The following is a 6,000-nucleotide window of genomic DNA, read 5'->3' on the forward strand; positions in this document are numbered from 1 at the left end:
TGTTGGGATTGCCTACGTGTCTGAATTTTTCATCAGAGGCAGGAAACTGTTCTTTCATCTGTTTTCCCAGGGCATAGTACGATGCCCACATGGACCAATCCCTCCTCGAATGAAATATGAGTGAGTGATGAGTGGCTACAGCAAGTCTGTGGAACACTGTGGTATAGCTGTGGAGAAGTAGGGAGGTGTGAGTGTGTGTGAGCTGGTGGCTTATCAACTCCTCTGCAGTCTAGAACTAGCTCAAAAGTAATTTAAATAAAAAATGAGAAGTTGAAGTTCATTTTCTTCTCCTTATCCACCCACATTATCATTTCTCTGCTACCTGAAGACTAAAAACCATATAACTTTCTGTTGCTTGCGTGACTGTGCCAAGTGATCTGAAACATGTCATGTGTGAGCAGTCTCTCTGGTGGGTCTGACACCCACAGGATCAGATTCTTCCTACCCTTTGCTTTTTCCTCCTTAATTTTTCTGAAACATGTTATATATTTCTGCGAGCTTTTTCATCTGGGAACAATTCTCCTCCGGTGAAAACATCCCCTTCATCTTGTTCCAACCTCCCTCTCCTCAATAAACCTCCATGGATAGAACAAAGGTGATGACTTTTTAAAAATGTAAATGAGGCTCCTAGAGGAGTGACATAGGAGATTTTAATATTACTCTTAAAAGAAAAAAAACAGACAATTCATCTGAATCTTCCTTTGGAAATGCATCAAAATAAAATATTTGGAATTTAAATGTAAATTGTAAGATAGAAGACAGTGCCCATTAGAATGAAATGATGCTGAGTAGGGGCCCAACAATCCCATAGAAACAGAGTTCTGTTCCTTTGAAGTAAACTGAACACTAGTTATAATATATTTTTGACCTCATCTGTTTTCTCTTCAAAATACTAGACAGAATGGAAGATAAAAATCCAAAGGCAAATGACTAAATTTAATCTTATCTTTATTTATAAGTCTATTTATTGTTTTACATCAAAGTCTAGATCAATTTAAGTTATAAGGAATTTATTTCATGAGCCAGTGCTGAAGAAACTCACTGAAAACATGGTTAACGGTGGAGGACATGCAATGCTGAGGAGATTCTGTACGTTTTGTGGAAATAAGTATCTGTAAGCAGTTTCCTTACAATTATAAAATTCATTTTGCCTGGATCAGAGAAGGCCTCTGGGAGTTACTATTTAGTTCCAGAATTCCTCCATTTTTAGTGGGTGCTTTTTAATAAAATAGGAACACGAGGGTGATTATTTGAGCAAGACGTGTTTTACTGCTGATTACCAAAGCCCATTTTTCTCTACAGAGTTAAGATCTCTTCAAATTCTCTCTCTCTCTCTCTCCTTCTGTTTTCAGTAAACACAGCCATTAATGCCTCAGCAGCTGTGACCAGGTCCTCTGTCACCTGATCATGTGGCCATTGCTATTGAGATAATTTAGTATGGAGGAGATAATGAGAGGAGAATTAAAGGTAGGCGAAGTGCTAGCAGAGGGTCTCTTAGTAATACAGATCTTCCCTGTCAGTTCTTCTTTCACATTTGTCCAAATTCCAATCATTCAAAGAGACCTTCTTTGTCTCTCCCTCCAATTCCTCTGACTTTGCTTTGGTGCTATAGACCTCTGCGACTGCATTTATACCTCCACTAGTTTATGGACTTGTCTTATGCAGTTCTCAGATGATTGCCCATCCATAGATTTGATTTCCTCAGATAATTTGTATATTCTCTAGGAGATTGGGCTTCTTAAGTTGGGAGTTGAGAAATGGATAAAATCATCCTTCTCTTGACCATCATTCTCTATCAGTTAAAGTGGCCCTTGAATTGGAAAATTGTATTTATCATGAGTTTTTATACTGTTGGTTCTGTAGCCTAGACAACACCGTTTTCTGAAGGTTGGGATCATTGACTGGGTCAGTCATTAGAGGGAAACCTGCAGCATGTGAATGCTTATGGGAAGTGGAGAGAAAATAGTCCCTGGAAAACTGTAGAATGGGAGTTTGTTGAAGTTTTGACCAGCAAATCTTAAGATGTCCAGGAAGTAACTCCCAAATGTTGGATCACAAGATCACGGTCTCCACAAAGGATCAGGCTGGGAGGAGAGGAAATCATGAGTTTGCAGCTCTGGGTTGCTCTATAGAGACTAAGGAAATGAAGAACATGCTATGCTAAGTCAACCACAAGAGGGTCAGATACCAAAGTCCAGGGACGGAATATTTGTATGCTTATTCTATTCTCTGTATTCATTTCCATTGTTTTCTGAAAATATTTAGTAAGATATTTTTGAAAGTTGGAGTCTTGGGACACCTGGGTGGCTCAGTGGTGGAGTGTCTGCCTTTGGCTCAGGGCATGATCCTGGTGTCCTGGGATCGAGTCCCACATTGTGCTCCCTGCAAGAAGCCTGCTTCTCCCTCTGCCTATATCTCTACCTTTGTCTCTCTGTGTTTCTCATGAATAAATAAATAAAGTCGTAAAGAAAAAAGAACGTTGAAGTCTTTTTCAGATATGCTAGGGGGAGCTAAGGGAAGGTGTAGGCCTGGGTTACTCCTCTATACTAGGGTTGGTCTTTTCTCCTAAGTGATTGGATAGTAAATATTTTAGGGTTTGTGGGCCTGTCAAAAAATGTTCTCTGTCAACTATCAACTCTGCTATTTTAGTGCAAAAGTGGCCACAGACAACACATGAATGAATGAGCATGGCTGGGTTCCAATAAAACTTTATTTACAAAAACAGGCAGCAGGCTGGCTTGGGTACTCTGGCCTTACAATGCTATAGATAAAGGGGTATGACACAATCCTGAGGCCAGAGTATATGGTGTTTGAAGTAACAGAGCACAGCAAAAAGCCCAATAGCTTATGAGGTAGGCTGGGATCTTCCTGGCTGCCTAAGTCTTGAGGGTTTGAGTTTTAATTTTATTAAGAAAGATACCTCCCCCACCACAAACCTCTCAAAAAAAATCATGAGAGCAGAGATCTTTTTTCTTTTTTTCTCCTATTTGGCTTTACTTTATTCTCTGCATCCTCATAGTTGCCTGACATACAGTAAGTACTCCAACACATTTGTGAATGGTGAATATTTGAGTGAAGAAAATTCTCTTACATAGCAGGGTTGACTGAACATTTAGCAGCTCTACAACTCTGGACATGACTCAGGATATTATTGGGAAAAATATCAGTTTTGTGTCATGAGAATAGAGAAAATAAGCAGCACAGAGAAGAAATCAAATATATCCTCTTAATTTTAAGCTAACTTGGAGGTGAGCATTGTGTTTACTCATCTCTGCATCTCGTACAGAACTGTGCCCTGTGTAACCACACTCAGTGTCCGTAACTGGAGGCTTGGTGGGGGAAGCCAATCTTGCAGGCAAGCTCAAACAGAGGGCAGTGCTATGATCTGAATGTCTGCGTCCTCTAGAATTTGTATGTTGAAACCTAATGCCCCATATGGTGGTATTAGGAGTTAGCTGTTTGGGGAGGTGTTTAGGTCATAAGGGTAGAGCCCATATGAGTGAGATTAATGCTCTCATAAAAGAGACCCCAGAGAGCCTTCTTGTCTCCTTTCACCTGGTGACGTGGCTGTAAGAAGATAGCCATTGATGAACCAGGAGGCAGGTCCTCATCAGACACCAAATTGCTAATGCCTTGATCGAGGACTTCCCAGCCTCCAGAACTCTGAGAAATAAATTTCTATTGTCTATAAGCTCCCCAGTCTGTGGTATTTTTGCTGTAGCAGCCCCAGTGGACTAAGGCAGGCAGGGGAGGAAAAGGAGATTTACCAAACCCTCACTAGGTTTCTCATAGACTTATCCATTGCACTGATGTGGAAGCCAGCCTTCCTGCATCTTTTAATATTTTTGTGAATGATGCCTTTCTAGAGAACATGCTGTTAGGTTATATTGTATTGTGTTTGAAGTATTACGTGGACTAGGTGCTTCTATCTATGCTTATTGCAAGTTCCCTCCCCTTTTCAGATGGGTTTTGAAAAATAAAGACATTCCTGAGCACAGAAAGGGCAACAGCTCAGTGTAAGTAGAGGCAAGAGGCAGTGGGAGGAAAGGGGTGAAGCTTCCACCTCTTCTGTGTGCACCTGCACATGTGTGTTTATACGTGTGCACGCATGTTTGATGGCATGCATGTGTGTGAAAATAGTGCCTCTTCAAGGGCTTTCTAACATCAAACCTCTGGGACTGATATCTGATCTGATTGGTGAAAAGTACTCTGCATATTCTCTACGTTAACCTACCTGTGCAACTCTGTAAGGCAACATTATTTTCACTGTTTGTTACTGGGAACGGTGAGGCTCAGATAAACAAAATAATGTACTGTGATTACTCAGTAAAAAGTGGAAAGGACTCGGGTGAGGCAATGAGGCATAGAGGGCGCAGATGTTAAGGAGGCAAACTCTCAGGTGCAAGTGCAGGTCAATGCACTTGAACTTGGGAGTGAATGTCTCTCAAGTGTTGCACTCTGGGTATCCCAGGAATTATGGTTAGGTCTTCCTGACTGAACCATGTGCTCTTGACCACTGCACCATAGCTGAAAGCAGAAGGTTCTGGATGGTAACACTGGGGATGGAAGAGGTGCAGATTGGAATAGGGCAGTCCAATGGCCTTCCGACTTTTTGCTTATATATCCCCAAAGAGAATTTTCAAAAGCTGTGTATTCTTTGCACCTGTTTAAGGTGATATCTAAAAACCTTAGACTTAAGTTCACATAGTTGCAAAGAATATGATTTCCACTTTTATTTTTTTAAAGATTTTATTTATTTATTCATGAGACACACACACACACACACACACACACACAGAGAGAGAGAGAGAGAGAGAGAGAGGCAGAGACACAGGCAGAGGGAGAAGCAGGCTCCATGCAGGGAGCCTGATGTGGGACTCGATCCCAGGACCCCAGGATCACACCCTGGGCCAAAGGCAGGTGCTAAACCGCTGAGCCACCCAGGGGTCCCCAAACTTTTATTTGAAATAAACCTGATATGTAATTTTCAATGTATTTAACTGAGTCCAAATGACATGGTGATAAGAAAGACATGGCATATGTGAAGAAAAATTTTACAACACCCTTTTCCCCTTTAATTCTTATGAAATTGTATTTCTATTCTATTCCCTGATAGAAATTTTATCCTAGTGTTTTCTATGCTTTAAAGTTTTAAATATATTTTCACAACAAAAATATGGATGTAAATTAAAATTAATTTTTGACCACAGGACTCTAAATGTAAAGATTTTCTTCTGCAATTAAGTTAGTGCAATTATTATTCATACTCAATGGGTCCTCAACATCATTATAGTACAAATGTTAATAGTTACTAAATATAAAAATAAGATGATATTAGAAGTATATCTCAATGAGATAAGTGGAGTGCTTTCAAAGTCATTTCATATGTTCAGAGATGAATATTACTTATGGTTGAAAAGGATAGGGTTCAACTCCAATTCTCATCATATTTATTTATTTATAGACCTGTTAAGAAATTTTGGTCATTGAATAAGTAGATGGAATAGAAAGAGTTTGGTTGCAAGAGAGTCACTTGTTTCTCCAAGATCTATTCTAACAAAATCATAGCATGATTTGTTGAGAAAATGATTTTTAATGATTTATCAGCTTTTTTTCAAAAGAATCAAGTCACTTGACTTGCAAAAAGGATTTATTAACTGGCCATTAGAGTCTCCACACCAACACTACTATTTCAAATTGATTTTATCTTTCTTGCCTCAGAGAGTGTTAAGCCCACAAATGTATTGAGTCCTGGTAGAGGAGAGTGTGCCTTCATTCTTTTAAGTGAGAGAAGGATGCCTGTAAAGGGGTAGATGGGAACAGAGAGCCAGAAGGTCACCTGGACCACAGGCTCTTTTTCAGGTAGAAAGGTCTCAATAAAAAGCCCATATGGATGCTGAAGAGCTGGGAACTGATTCCCACAATACTACCTATGTTTATTTTGAGAATCACTGGGATAGGGCATGACGAACATTTAAGGAAGCTTTGGAAGGATGAAAC

This window comes from Vulpes lagopus, chromosome 2, assembly GCF_018345385.1.
Source record: "Vulpes lagopus strain Blue_001 chromosome 2, ASM1834538v1, whole genome shotgun sequence".
Lineage (NCBI taxonomy): Eukaryota > Metazoa > Chordata > Mammalia > Carnivora > Canidae > Vulpes > Vulpes lagopus.